The following is a 15,563-nucleotide window of genomic DNA, read 5'->3' as shown; positions in this document are numbered from 1 at the left end:
TGTTATCTGCACCTCAAACATTTCTAGAATTCAACCTTTACTTTTGACTCCGCAAAATCTCTTACTGTTTCTCTTATTCATTCTCGACTATTTTAACTCTCTTCTAATCAGTCTCCCTCTTACCAAACTCTCCCCCCTCCAATCTGTCTTGAATGCTGCTGCCAGGATCATATTCCTCGCCAATTGTTGTGGCACCCCTGAGGGTTCAGTTGCCACAGAGGTACTGCACCACCTTCTGAGGTGTGGAGCCCCACTATCCAGGTAAGGTGGAGACACCTGACCGCACTCCAACACCTGCATTCCACCCAACATAGTGTAGCAAAGCACCCTTTGGTGGCTCCCTGCTTGGAACACGAAGCGTGCTGGGCGGCAGGTGGAGTTTAGTTTGCATTAAAGAGCGGCGGGAAGAGGATAGGATTTTGGGCAGTTAGTCACAGGAGTCTGACGAGGTCAGTCTGTGAAAGGAGATTCCTCCCCCCCCCCCCCCCCCCGAGTGGGAAGAAGGAAGTGCTGCAGCTGACCTCAGTGATCTGGGTCTGCTGGCACAGGAAAGGAACATTAATAGAAATCCTGACTCTCAATAAAAAAAAAAAGAATTAGTACAGAACGTGAGGAGAACAAGGATCGGGGTTAGAGAACCCTTCCCAAGTTCTAAGCGCAAGGCCAGGGTCCAGTCCCTGAGGTTGTAGGGATACTAATGGTCCTGCAGCAGACACCAGAGGAATAGAAGTTGTCACCTCATTATTCCCACACCAGACTTGGGGGCACAACAGCTACGTAAGAGAGCTGGGACTAGGTAGTAAGGAGTCCCTGAAGCAGGCTACAGCTGTCTGCTGTACAAGTAGAGTTCATAGGAACAGCTGACTGGAGGAACTCCAGTGTAACTCAGTACTGTGAGTACTTCACTAAAGGCGCTAAGAGGGAGATGTTCAGAAAAGGCACATATGTTGGCGGAGTGTTGGAAAGGAGTACTTCATCTTGCCTGGAAGTTGGCTGAGCTCCTGACCCAGAGGACACGGCATGGATGCGGGCACCTGTAACAGACTGAGTAAAGCTTTGGAACTACATGCCCCTGTGTCCTCCACTTATTCCTGTGTCCACCTGCCCAGAATTGCTACATCCCTTGCGCCTGACACTACACCATCTAAGTGTCACTTCACTTACTCTGCCCTGGGACTACAGCCCTGCCTGTGGAGGGCTATAACATCATTGCTGCACCACACCATCTGTCCCAGAGGATCTGGCTGCAGCATCAGCTCAACATCTTCATTGCCGAACACCACAGGTGGTGTCACGACTCATTCGTAAACTCTAATCATCATAAGCACACTGAACTTCCCCCTTTTTACAATGGGCACCACGGGCCGGGTCCCAGCTGCCGTGACATCTCCCATTGAAGCTCATCGGGCCTGGTACTGAGTACCCCACAGCCCTGGGAGGGTGACCCAACTACACCGATGCCTCTACCTTGTGCCATTCATTACACTGGCTACCCATCCACTCCAGAATCCAGTACAAACTTATTACCCTCACCCACAAAGCTCTCATGGCTCAGCACCACCCTACATCTCCTACCTTGTTTCAGTATACCACCCTACCTGCGCCCTCCGTTCTGCTGATGACCTGAGGTTAGCATCCTCAATAATCAGAACCTCCCACTCCCGTCTCCAAGACTATACACGTGCTGTGCCAATTCTTTGGAATGCAATTCCCAGGTCAATACGATTAGTCCCCAATCCCCACAATTTTAAGCGTGCCTTGAAAACGCATTTATTCAGACTGGCCTACCGCCTCAACACATTAACCTAATCTATCCCTATGTGGCACAGCCAAAAGTTTTTACCATAACCAGGTTCCCCGCATCATGTTCCCACATGCTTTATGCATCCATTAGCCCTCTGCGTCTGTACTGTTACACACTTAACATTATGGCTGGTCCATACAATCAGGGCAACTGTTACCACCCACCTTTCGTGTCTTCCTTTTTTTTTTCCCTCAGACTGTAAGCTTGTGAGCAGGGCCCTCATTCCTCTGGATATCTTATGATCTATGTGATTATTGTTATGCTGTAATGTCTATTGTCTGTACAAGTCCCCTCTGAAATGTAAAGTGCTGTGGAATATGTCAGCGCTATAGAAATAAAATGTATTATGATGAAAATGATGCTGGGATGTACTAAAGCTCCTGACCTCTAAAATACTGAGGGAGGGCACATCCACATAAGAAATCTGGTTACCCAACAACTGGGACAAATGCGCTTAGCCTTGTGCATATTGGCAATTACTGTAACAAAAGCTGGAAAGTGACAGGGGCAGCCATTGCAGGAGATGCTTATGTAGCTCACCACCACCTTCTGAAGTAGACTTGCTATATAACTTTTTTTTCTTTAAAGCTGGTGAGAAAATTACAATGTTTTATTCCTCTAGGAATGGGAAGTAGTTGGTAAGATTAAAGGGAATCTGTCACCCCTTTCTTGAGATATCCTATAATGATATCATACAATTGTGTGTCACATAAGGATTCTCTTAGTACTTTTGCTTCCCCCTGATCCCGCACCTTTCATGCATAAATACCTTTTTTATATCGGTTCAGATGTATGTAAACTGCCGCTGGGTGGGGCTAATTCAACTGCTCCCGCCCCCCCCTGTCTTGCTCTACACAAGAAGAAATGCGTAGAGCACGACAGGAGGGGCGGGGAGCAGGTGAAGGTTGTTTCCCTTAGAATCATAGATCCGTGTCCCTCGTGATGGTGCCATGATGAATTGGCTGCAGTCCTCTCTCTCGTCTGTTGAGTGTTGTGCAGACTGGTAGCTCTCTGTGTGATGAGATCTTGCCTCTCTGTCTCAGGGTCTCTTTATACCAGTGGCAGGTAAGCTATTTTTAGACGTACACTCTTCAGTACACCCTCACAGCCTTTCCCTATCTACAGTCAACAAACTGGTTATAGAATACAATACACAATTAGCATATCAGCTCACAATAAACACAGATAAATACACACACTATGTACAAGTTACTATTACCGACTTAAGGCCCTTCTACATTTAGCGATGCACCAGCGATCCGATCCGGTCAGGATCGCTGGTGCATCGCTAAATGATCGCTAGTGAGCTTTCACACAGAAAGACCTCACAGTGATGCAGCGCACGATACTCACCTTTCACACACAGTGATCCTGACGTCCTCCCGCCCGCGTCCAGCGTCGCTCGTCTCACACAGCAGGAAGCCCAGCAGGAAGCAGATGACGAGAAATGGAGCCGCCCGATCAGCGATGGACAGCAGGGGAGCCGGTCGGAGGTAAGTATCACACATAGCGATATCGCTAGCTATATCGCTATAACTATCGCTTAGTGTAAAACCCCCTTTACACAGTATGTTAAATAGTATATCAGCTTGCAAGACTGTCTTTTTGACCCACCAGACATAAACACTTAAATCCACAATCCAATATACAGATAGAAAAACTAACTTCCCTTGACCTGCAAAAACACAGTCATCTGGGTAATTAAGATATAATCTGGTTTCTTCATATGGATCTTCTTATCCTCAGTATCCAGTTGCTGATGTAGACATAAGTGTCGAGTTTCGTTGCAGATGTATCCTAGTACCACCTTGCTGTCAGTGTAGAACTCTGCGTCTTTGATCTCCAGATTCATAGTATCCGAGATAAGCTCGGCCAACTCGACTGCGAGGACAGCAGCACAGAGTTCCAGTCTGGGTATCGTGTGTTCACGGAATGGTGCCAGTTTAGTCCGGCTCATCACAAACCCTATGTGGCTCTGTTCGTCAATGTCTATGGTTTTAAGGTATGCTACTGCTGCGATCGCTTTGACTGATGCGTCACAGAAGATACAAAGTCTTCGTGTCTTGACTTCTGTGGATGGCACAGGAGCATACGGTCATTTCACACGAAGGTCACTCAAGGCCTTGAGAGAACTTCTCCACTCTTCCCACAGGTCTGCTTTTTCTGTTGGAAGTGGATCATTCCAATCAGATGTGTCTTGAGAGAAGTTTCTTAGCATCATTTTCCCTTGGATAGTTACTACAGCTTCGAATCCCAGGGGATCGTATAAACTATTCACAAAAGAGAGGACTCTTCTGCGCGTGAAGGGTTTCTCCTCTTTGCTGATCTGGAAGGTGAAGGCATCTGTCATCAGATCCCAAAGCAATCCAAAGCTCCGCTGCATGGGTAGGGAGTCGATGCTTAGGTCTAAGTCCTTTAGATCGCTTGAATAGTCTTGAGAGGGAAAGGCTTCCATCAACTCTCGGCTGTTGGAGGAAATCTTGTGTAACCTTAGGTTAGACTGGGCGAGCATTTCTTGAGCCCTTTTTAGTAGACTGATTGCAGTCTCATTTGTTGGTGTGGACAATCGTCTACATATAAGTCCTTATCTACGAAGGATCTGACGTCTGACCCATACTTTTTTTTGCCCTCTTTGGCGGAATTTCGGAGGCTGTAGATAGTGACTGCTGGGGAAGGGCTGTTTCCAAAAATGTGAACCCTCATCCGGTATTCTGTGATGTCTTTGTCCGGATTATTGTCACGGTACCAGAAGAACCTCAAGTAGTTTCTGTGTTCCTCTTTGACGAGAAAACAGTGGAACACCTGTTGTATGTCAGCCATAAATGCCACCGTATCTCTGCGGAAAGAGAGTAGTATTTCTAGAAGTCTGTTGTTGAGGTCTGGACCCGACAGTAGGACATCATTCAGCGAAACATCTTCGCATTTGGCACTTGAGTCAAATACCACTCGTATATGACCTGGCTTCTTAGGATGGTATACTCCAAAGATGGGCAGGTACCAACACTCCTCTGAGGGCCGAAGTGCAGGTGCAATCTCTGCGTGGTTGTTTTGGAATATCTTCCCCATGAAGGTAAAGAAGTGTTCCTACGGCTCAGGTGACTTCTGAAGCTTGTGCCTGAGGGAGATGAATCGGCTGTAGACCAGTTCCCTGTTGTTGGGTAGGTGCCTTCTCTGAGGCTGAAATGGTAAAGGTGCGACCCAACTGTTCGAATCGTCTTTGACTACTTGTCTATCCATGATGTCTAGGAACATCCTATCTTCTATGGACATCGCTACCTTGTCGTCCTCCTTTGTCCTGTGGAAGACTGTACATCCCATGTGGTCTTGTTCACCTTCACAGGCGTGGTCTTCATTGGTAAGTGCTGAGAAAGGGCAAGGTAGTGGAGTGCTGTTTGGCAATTCCTTTACCAGTAGACTATTGTGACATGGCTGGAAGAGAGACGGACATCCATTATATAGTGTGCTGGTAAGCATACTGTTGACTGAGGCCAGCTTGTGTGCTCCTCCTAGGCAGACATCCCCTATGATGACCCATCCCAGATCATGCCTCTGTGCGTACGGAGTGTTCCTGGAACCGTTTATATACTCTCTAGCCTTGTGAACTCGTAGTATATCTCTTCCCAGAAGTAGAGCTATTGGGGTTCCTGGATCCATCTCAGGTATCAGGTGGGCTATACGCTTTAGATGGGGGTGATGTGTCGCCACCTCCCATGAAGGAATCTCTGACCTGTTGTCAGGAATCTGGTTGAACTACAGGATGGTCGGTAATGATAGGCGGGTTTGGCCATCTATGGACTCCACTTTGTATCCGGTTGCTTTTCTCCCCGCCGTCTCAACGGTCCCTGAACACATCCTCAGGGTGTAGGGAGAACCAGGGCCTACAATGCTGAAGTTGGCAAAGACGATGGACCTGATTAGAGACCTGTTATTTTGGTTATCCAGGATTGCATATATCTTGAAGGCTTTGTCCTTGTGGCCTGCAGGATAGACTTGGACAAGGCAGATTTTTGAACAGGACCTTCCTCCTGTGAGTACCCTACAAATCTCCGTGCATTTAGAGCTGACCTCAGGGGTGTCTTCGTCTGTGTCCTTCTGCTTCCCATTGTGCTCCTCTGCTTGCGACAACACTCGTGGAGGTGTTCCAGGGTGCAAAGCAGTATTGTGGTCCATGCTGTTGCATTCTGCACATTTCATGCTAGCTTCACAGTTCCTGGCGAAGTGAGAGGTTGTGGCACAACATTTGAAGCAGATGTTGTTCTCCTTGAGGAAACCTTTGCGATCTTCTAAAGATTTCTCCCTGAAGGCTCTGCATTTTAGTAGAGGATGTGGTTTCTTGTGTAGAGGACACTGTTTACTGACATCCTCAGGCTTGCTCTCATCTGAAGGGGGTTTATTCACCTTGTAAGGAGGGCCTGTGGAAACAATACTAGTTTTGTTGACTGCCACGGGTGTCTTACTGGGTTTGACACCAGGGGCAGTGGAACATAACAGAATAAAGTCAAAACTAGTGTCATTTCTAATCCTAGATTGTTTGGTGACAAAATCAACAAATACAGTGAAAGGAGGGAATGATATATATTATGATTTTGTTTATACTGTGAACCACATGTAATCCACTTTTCTTGTTGGTTGTAAGGAAGTTTCTGTACTATCGGATTGACACCCTTAGCGGTGTCTAAGAATACCAATTCGGGCAAGTCTCCTTCCTTCTGGGCAACCTGTAACTCATTCAACAAATCACTCAGTTCTCAAAGCTTTAGATAACCTTTAGGTCCTATCTTAGGAAAATCATCAATTCTTTTATATAAAGCATTCTCTATGACTTCTACTGTCCCATAACATTCATCAAGTCTTTCCTACACTTTATGTAGACCTGTGCGAGGATGCTTTACATTAATGTCTCTCAGTCTTTTGGCATGCTCGACTGACTCACTTCCAAGCCACTTTACCAGGAGATCTAACTTCTCACTACAAGAAAGGTCCAGACCATGAAGGGGTTCCGGAATGAGGCTCGCCATGACCGATAGTTCTCAAGTTTATCAGTGAACTTTACAAGTCCCTTTGTAACCAGTTCTCGACAGGCAAAGAACTTTGCAAAGTCCATGGTGGCTCCGTCAGTGTTGTCACGAGCCGGTGTGTAATAGTCATGTCTAGTGTGTGGTATATCACCATACCTGTAAGACGCTTCTGACTGCGGATAGTCTGTGTGGTACCTTCTCGGTGAAGAAAGTGTCTCTTTAAGGCGGGATGGGAGCTGTACCTTCTTCTCAGTAGAACGGTAGCTGTGGTCGACATCTCTGTGCTGGACGACTCCTCGCCTATGGTAGTGAAGCTCGGAGTTGGATCGCTGGTAATCGACATGGGCTGATCGATATGATGCTTCAGGGCTGTCATCCACGCCGGAATGTTGACGGACGTACTCTGTGACGCGCTGCACTGGATCATGCTGCTCTAGATCTGGTCCGAGAATGCTGCTGCGTTTCTCAGAATCGGGATTCTTCATAGCTTCCAAACACTCAGCCTTAGCTATTGCAGCTGCTGTCGCTTTGTCTGCAGCAAGTCTTTCTAGTTCTGCCTGCAGGCGTGTAGTTTTGGCCTCTCTCTCTCCGTTTGCAGACGTGCGGTTCCGGCTTGCAGATGTACGATTTCGGCCTCTTTCTCCACCTGCAAACGTGCGGTCTTGGCTTGCAGGCGTGAAGTTTCGGCTTGCAGATGTCAAGCTTCCGTATCTTGATCTCCTTGTCTCAGCTTTAGATGCATCTCTCGTTCGGCGAAGGAAGATCTTGCTTTGGCTGCCTCGGCTCCGGCACGAGCACAACAGCGAGCTCTGCTAATGACGACCTGCTGGAGCTTGCTCGTGACCTTGTTTTGAGTGAGGATGTGCTTTTTCAAGATATTGTGCATTTAGCTGCGTACTGCTGAGTATATTGGCAGGAAACAGTCTATGTATGGCGGGCTTCCACGTGGTGGGAAAGATGTAGCACTTCTTGGTGGGCTGAAGTAGCATTCTTTGGCTGTATGGCGGCTGATGTGATACCCGTATGCGGAGCAGTGTGGGTGTTAGCGGTCCCGTACAGTCTGATCAACTGCAGCCTGCGACCGGCTGTCTGTTTCACTGAAGGCAGCTAATCTGTTCTTACTGGGCCCTGGACTCTTGTCCCCTGCGGCTGTATGGCGGCTGCTGTAGTACCCGTATGCGGAGAAGTTTGGGTGATAGCGTCCCTTAAAGCCTGTGTAACCACTGTCTGCGACCGTTCTGCCTTCTTCCATGTATGATGCTGTGTGGATTCCAGCATACAGCTAAACCTTTCATCCACTCCCAGTAACAAGACTGTATGGGTGCTTAAGTCTATATTTATTGGAATGATATGGACAGCAATGGGAGATGATAACAGATGGTATAGTAGAACACAGTAGTAGATGAGATCAGGGGTTGTTGTACAAAGTTATAGATGATATCAGAGATTGTTGCACACAGTTATGGATGATTCAGGTAAAAACGGAATCCGCTTGTTATAAGCAGTGGTTTTGCAGGGAGCTGAGCAGATGTGACCTACTCAGGAGTTCAGCAGGAATGGTTACATGCTGCAAAACCCGCAGGAAGAAGGGGCGGTTCTGAACAGTTAACCATTTGGGGGGACAGAAGATTCCAAACACATGAATAAGAAAGAGAAAGGCAACTATGACTCCTAATGGTCATAGCCGGAACAGCACTTAAAAATATCTTGCTGCACAGAATGGGCAGAACAGTGCGTGTATGGTGTCTGTATGCGTGTGTGTGTGGGGGGTCTGCGGGGCTTGGGTCACGATTTTTGTAAAGGGTGCACTGCTGAGGACAGTTTCTACTAATAGGGTACATTTATCAATGTTGATTTGCCTCCAATATTACAGATACTTATACCCTGAGAGCTGTGGACCTTAGATCATCAGAGTTAGCCATCTGCTAAAGCAAAGGATCTACATGTCACCTACTCCAAGAGTGACACAGTGCAGAAACGCCACTATCAGGACTTATTTTCCCGAACACATACGTGGACTAATAAGTGACTAAGTGACCGATCATTACTATATATTCTTGTTTTAATAGCTCTTAAGCAGTATTTTGCACATGTCACTTATTGGGGTCAGTCATCAGCACTACAAATCGACAGTGAATTCAAAACAATGAGGACAACGAATACTGATGTGTTGTGATGTTGCAACCCATTTTGCACTTTTACAAATGTTCTACAATAATACTTTCTAATGTTTACTTTAAAAAGTTTTCCATTAAAAAATTGTCATATTCAATATATACAGTTTTTTCTTTGCAGCAAGTTCAGCTAACAATAAAATGCCTACTGACAAGAGGGAGTAGGTCACAAAAATTGGCATATAAGGGGTTGACTTATATAAAGCCCCTCTGCTGAATGGTATTGTAGAGTTTACAATAGCTATCACTCATGTAAGAAGTGAAATCTGGCATTGTACTATACCTATAGTTTCCCGTCTCCCATGACTGCACACATGAGAGATGGGATCTGCCCAGTCAGGACAGGAACCCTACTGAAATAAAAGGGCGGTACCTCTCCCTCGCTTCAGTTGGGTTTCCTGTCCTGACAGGGACCTGCCTGCTGAAAGAGGTCGTGTCAGGATTGTCGTATCTGTCCACCCCCGTGCCAGCGTGGAGGGATAGGCAGAGCCTGTGCGCTGGGCTTCAGGGGTGGAAGCGCCGTCCGCGGGTGCCCCGGGGGCTCAGCGTCCAAGCGGGCGTCAGCACAGCACGGTGAGGGGTTCAGGGGCTCTAACGTGCCTGCCGCGCCACCCTCCTCCCACTGCCGGCATCCATATCATCCAGGAGGGGTGGCCGCTTCCGGGTCGCGCCCCTCTGACGTCACGCGCAAGGCACGCTGGGAATGGGCGTGCCCGTGTGACGTTGGGGGCGGGCGCTGGATCCAAGATGGCGGCACCAGTGAAGAAAACGCTGGCCGGTGTAAAATCATCCCGGCGGCGCGGCAGGGGGGAGGGGCCATAGATGGGACCGGAGGAGGCGGGGAGGACAGTGGATGCCTCATAAATGAGAGATGACCAAAGAAGACCCACTCGTGCCCAAAGCTTTACAATGGAAGTGGGGCAAGAAAAGCCACAGCAGCAGCAGCCTTTTCTGCAGGAGCTCTCGCCAGATGCCTTGCCGAGCCGCCAGCATACCAGAAGTAGCCGCTCGAGTGGTCGGAGCGGCAGTCATGCTGACCGGCAAGATCCTTCGACGTCCAGAAAGAACGTCACACGTGCATCTGATCAGCCTCCAAAATCGGTACCCTTGATTGACAGCGGTGGTGAGTGATCTACGTGAATGTCACCCTTATGGTAACGGGGTTCCATATTTCTGTTTGATCACTAGGGGTTGAGGAAGTCTAGCGGCAAAACAAAGAACCGAGAATGTGCCCTATGCAAAAAACCGCTGGCGGTCCAGTTGCAGAAAAATCTCTGCGATGGCTGTATAAATAAAACCATACGGGATGAGACCCCTGATTTATTCACTAGCCTTAGGGCTATAATACAAGAGGAGGTAAAAAGCTCCTTAAAGGCAGCCCTTAAAGTCCCCTTCTGCCTCCTCTACCTCTATTCAGTCCTCAGAATCTTCCTCGGACAGCGATATAGGGGGCCGTCCGTGTTTCCCAACAGAGGACGTAGAAAAGCTGGTCAAAGCTATCGAGTCTACAATGGGCCTTAAGGAGGAAAAAACACCTAAGTCATTGGAGGATGTTATGTTCGGAGGGCTAGAAGAGAAGAGAAAACACACCTTTCCTGTCAATGACAAGATAAAGGCTTTAATTGACAGGGAATGGAAAAAGCAAGAGAGGTCACGTACCTTACCTTCTACATCAAAGAGGAGGTACCATTTGAGGAGAAAGACTCGAAACTTGGGAAAAGATCACGAAAATTGATGGTGCCGTGGTTAGGTCTTCCAAAAAATTATCTCTACCATTAGAGGACTCTGGCGTGCTGAAAGACCCTCTTGATAAAAAAGCAGATGGCTTCTTGAAACTTATCTGGGAAGCATTAACAGGGGGATTAAAACTGGCAATAGCTGGTACTTGTACCGCCCGTGCCCTCATGGTCTGGCTACAACAAATAGAATACCAAATTAGGGTTAAAGTTCCTAGGAACGAAATACTGTCAAACCTGACATTGGTACAGGGAGCAGCGGCTTTCCTAGCGGATGCCTCTGCAGATTCCACAAGATTAACAGCTAGAGTGGCAAGATTGTCCAATGTGGCAAGACGAGCCCTGTAGCTTAAAGGGTGTCCGGGGGATTTGCCATCCAAACATAGACTCTGTTCCATCCCATGTGACGGTCAATTCCTTTTCGGCAAAAAACTGGAGGAGATTTTGGAGCACGCAGGGGATAGGAAGAAAGGCTTTCCCCGATTTCCTGGAGAGTCCGAAAAAACGTCCTTTCGGAGGACAAGATTTAACAGGGGTCGTCCCCCGGGAGACAGGAAGAATTGGGACTTTAAAGATAAGAGAGGATTGTGCTACATATTTAAAGGGCACTCCACATCCTCCAAAAAATCTCCCCAATGACATCAGGTCAGAGGTAGGGGGAAGGCTTTCTCTCTTCCTTTCGGCCTGGGCAAACATCTCCCCCAGTTTGTGGGTCCTAAGTATAATCAAGGATGGTTTAAAAATAAAATTCATCCGTCCGCACAGGCAAACCTTTATAATAACTCCCCGAAGAAAAGCCCAGGAAGAACATCTGGCCCTGGAGACGGAGGTCCAGGGACTGGTGCAGAAACAAGTCCTACAGGAAGTCTCAACTCAGGAAGAAGGAAGGGGGTTTTACTCGCCCTTCTTTTTGATTCAAAAACCAGACGGTTCTTGGAGGACCATAGTCAATCTGAGGAGGCTCAATCAATGGGTAGACAATTGCTCCTTCAAAATGAAGTCAATCAATACGGCCATAAAAATCTTGTTCCAGCACTGCCTAATGGCAGTGATAGACTTTAAAGATGCCTACTATCATATCCCAATCCATCAGGAGTATCGGAAGTACTTGAGAGTAGCACTCTATGTCCAAGGTCAGGTCAAACATTATCAATACACAGCCCTTCCGTTCGGCCTGTCTACAGCCCCCCAGAGTCTTCAGCAAAGTGATGGCCAAAGTAATGTCATAGCTTCGTTCCTAGGACATAGTGATCATCCCATACATGGACGACTTCCTTGTGGTAAGGAGGTCGGAGACCCACTGCACTCAGCAAGTAAAGGAAGTGACGTCAACTCTAATAGAATTGGGATGGATAGTAAACATTCCCAAATCAAGATTGACACCAGTAAAGGTGCAATCCTTCCTCGGGTTAATACTGGACTCCAAGCGACAGCCCTGCCTCCTACCAGAGAACAAAGTGGCCTAGATAAGAAGCCTAGCTTGCACAGCAATACAAAGGCCGGCTATGCCACTGAGGAACGCAATGTCCATTTTAGGCTCGTTGACATCATGTATACCCGCGGTAGGGTGGGCACAGTTCCACCTGAGACAACTGCAGTGGGAAATTCTGTCAGCACAGAAACAATTGAAAGGGCATTTAGAAGGAGAACTATATCTCTCCACGGCCGTGAGAGATTCCCTAATCTGGTGGACAGTAGAGGAGCATCTAACAGCCGGTGTCCTGTGGCAAAAACCAATCAAGGACATCAATACAACTGGCGCAAGTGCTACAGGGAGGGAAGCACAGCTGAGATCCCACTCAATACAAGGAACCTGGTCCTCTCTAGAAAGGGCTCACGGTTCAAATGTAAAAGAACTGTGGGCAGTGGAGAAGGCCGTGAAACATTTTTTCCCCTTACTTCGGGACTGCCACACTCGAGTCATGACGGACAATCGTGCAGTGGTAGCTTACATCAACCACCAGGGGGGAACGAGATCCCGGGGCCCCATGGAAATATCAGACCTACTGTTCCAGTTAGCTGAACAACATCTGTTATCCATCACGGCACTGCATATAAGGGTCGTCGAAAATATACAAGCAGACTTCCTGAGTCGCAGACACCTGAGACAGGGGGAATGGTCCCTAAACCCCCAGGTTTTCCAACAAATAGCGCAAGCTTGGGGCAAACCAGAGATAGACCTGTTTGCCACCTCACACAACAGAAAAGTCAGGAAGTTCTGCTCACTAAACCCAGGAGAACACCCGTTCGCAGTAGATGCCCTACAAATACCCTGGAAGTTCTCCCTGGCCTACGCATTCCCCCCCGATAATGATGATTCCGATAGAAGTCCGGAAAATCAGGGAAGACCGAGCGAGACTAATTCTCATAGCCCCGTTCTGGCCGAGGAGGCCTTGGTTTTCCCTTCTGAGACTCATGTCAGTAGCAGATCCATGGATCTTACCGGAGGTTCCAGACCTGCTTTCCCAGGGACCAGTGGTCCACTCTCAGGTGAGGGGCTTCCATCTGGCACCCTGGAATTTGAGAGGGCTCCAATTCCAGGAGTTCTACTGAGGAGTTCTACTCCAATTCCAGGAATTCTACTGAGTCTCCATGGATTCTCACCAGGGTTATTCTCTACCCTGTTGAAGAGTAGGAAACTGATAACATCCAGAATCTACGGTAGAACGTGGAAAAAGTTCCTTGACTTCCTGGGGGAACCTTTAGGAGATGTAGCTCCAGTGGGACCTATCCTAGAGTTTCTACAGGCGGGGCTGCAACTTGGGTTAGCAAAAAGCACCCTCAAAGTCCAAATCTCAGCTCTGGGGGCCCTATACAACTGCAACCTAGCGTCCAATAGGTGGGTGTCCCGCTTCATAAAATCTTGTGGTGGGTCTAGGCCGGTCATCATCCCAAAGATACCACCCTGGGACCTGAATCTAGTATTGGAGGCTTTAACCACAGACCCCTCTGAGTCATTACAGGAGTTGTCACCAAAACTACTCACACTGAAAACAGTATTACTAGTAGCCGTAACATCGGTCCGTAGAGTGAGCGACCTACAAGCTCTGTCTGTATGCCCTCCAAATACTCAGATTTTTTATGACAGAGTGGTTCTAAAACCAGATCCAGCCTATCTCCCCGAGGTGGTCCTCAAGTTCCATAGAACTCAGGAGATCTCCTTGCCATCATTTTGTGATAATCCAACAAACCCTGGGGAGCAAAAGTTCCATACATTGGATGTAAGGAGGGCCATACTACAATATATGTCAGTGACTAGTCAGTGGAGGAAAGATCAGTCCCTGTTTGTAGCCTTTCAGGGTAGTAGGAAAGGGTACGGGGTTGCTAAGAGTACCATTGCCAGATGGATCAGGGAGGCCATTATTTTATCCTACTCCGCAAGTGGCGCTCCGGTTCCAGAAGGCATCAAGGCTCACTCCACCAGAGCCGCGGCTACCTCCTGGGCAGAGAAGGCTGAGGTATCGATTGAGCAGATTTGTAAAGCCACTACTTGGTCCTCACCTTCAACCCTTTTCAAGCACTACCGACTTTATCTATCTTCCTCTACTGACCTAACCTTTGGTAGAAGGGTGCTACAAGCGGTGGTCCCTCCCTAAGGTGTCTTATTCTACAAAAGTCTCTTATGTGTGCCGCCATGGGAGACGGGAAAACACCAAGGTTACTTACCGGTAGACGGTTTTTCCGGAGCCCATGATGGCACCTGTATATTCCACCCCTTATCACTCCTTTGGTGTGCACTATAGTTTGGGATGCTTTTTTAGTTAAATATAATGTGGTGACAGTTTTACCATGTGTAGTAACCACCGGGGCCTCTCATGCTCTGTAAACCAGCTGAAGCGAGGGAGAGGTACCGCCCTTTTATTTCAGTAGAGTTCCTGTCCTGACTGGGCGGATCCACTCGCTCATGTGTGCCATCATGGGCTCCAGAAAAAACGGCTACCGATAAGTAACCTTGGTGTTTCTCTGCTATATCTGTGCATCATGAATCGTGGTATGTGTTTAAGGGGAGGCCCACTGAGATTCTTTCGCCCGGGGACCTCAAAAACCTGGAGTCGGCCCTTTGTGAGAGCATGGGGTATTGTGTGGCAGGGGGTACAGAGCACTAGGGGTGGACGTAAGAGGATGGGGGTATTGTGAGGCAGGGGGACAGGGCACATGGAGTGAATGTGAGAGGATGGGGGTATTGTGAGGCAGGGGGGACAGGGCACTGGGGATGAATGTGAGAGGATGGGGTGAATATGAGAGGATGGGGGTATTGTGAGGTAGGGGGGACAGGGCACTGGGGGTGAATGTGAGAGGATGGGGGTATTGTGTGGCAGTGGGGACAGGGCACAGGGGGTGAATGTGAGTGGATGGAGGTATTGTGGGGTCAGGAGGACGGAGCACTAAGGGGTCCATGTGAGAGGATGGGGATATTGTGTGGCAGTGGGGACAGGGCACAGGGGGTGAATGTGAGAGGATGGAGGTATTGTGGGGTCAGGAGGACGGAGCACTAAGGGGTCCATGTGAGAGGAAGGGGGTATCGTGGGGGAGGGGGACACAGCACTGGAGGGTGAATGTGAGAGGATGGGGGTATTGATGAAGGGCCAGGGGGACAGAGCACTGAGGGGTGCATGTAGGAGGATAGGCTGCTGGGGTGTGAAAGGAGGACAGGGGGAGGTAGGGGGCATTTTTTTTACTTGTGAGCTCGTTAATATGTTAATAATAGATTAATATTTCAGTATTAGTACAACAAGGTTTAACAAGGGCACTGACAGACGGCCATAAAACTCATGCGAGGATCACATCAGAATCCTCGGACTGGCCGGTACTGCTCCTGACATGAGCGTGA

General features: G+C 48.3%; 1 protein-coding gene across 1 annotated transcript in view; it reads left to right on the top strand.

Moving 5' to 3' along the window:
* The first annotated feature begins 2,745 nt into the window (after positions 1–2,745).
* The window catches only part of CFAP206 (cilia and flagella associated protein 206), a 97,295-nt gene continuing 84,477 nt past the window's right edge, over positions 2,746–15,563 (top strand). The window contains exon 1 of the mRNA XM_073589608.1: positions 2,746–2,869. The gene's annotated coding sequence lies outside the window, so the exon portion shown is untranslated. The remainder of the gene's footprint in view (positions 2,870–15,563) is intronic.

Source organism: Dendrobates tinctorius, unplaced genomic scaffold (genome assembly GCF_039654945.1).
Source record: "Dendrobates tinctorius isolate UK_male_01 unplaced genomic scaffold, ASM3965494v1 ptg000111l, whole genome shotgun sequence".
Classification (NCBI taxonomy): Eukaryota; Metazoa; Chordata; class Amphibia; order Anura; family Dendrobatidae; genus Dendrobates; species Dendrobates tinctorius.
This window is presented reverse-complemented; position numbering and strand designations above follow the sequence as displayed.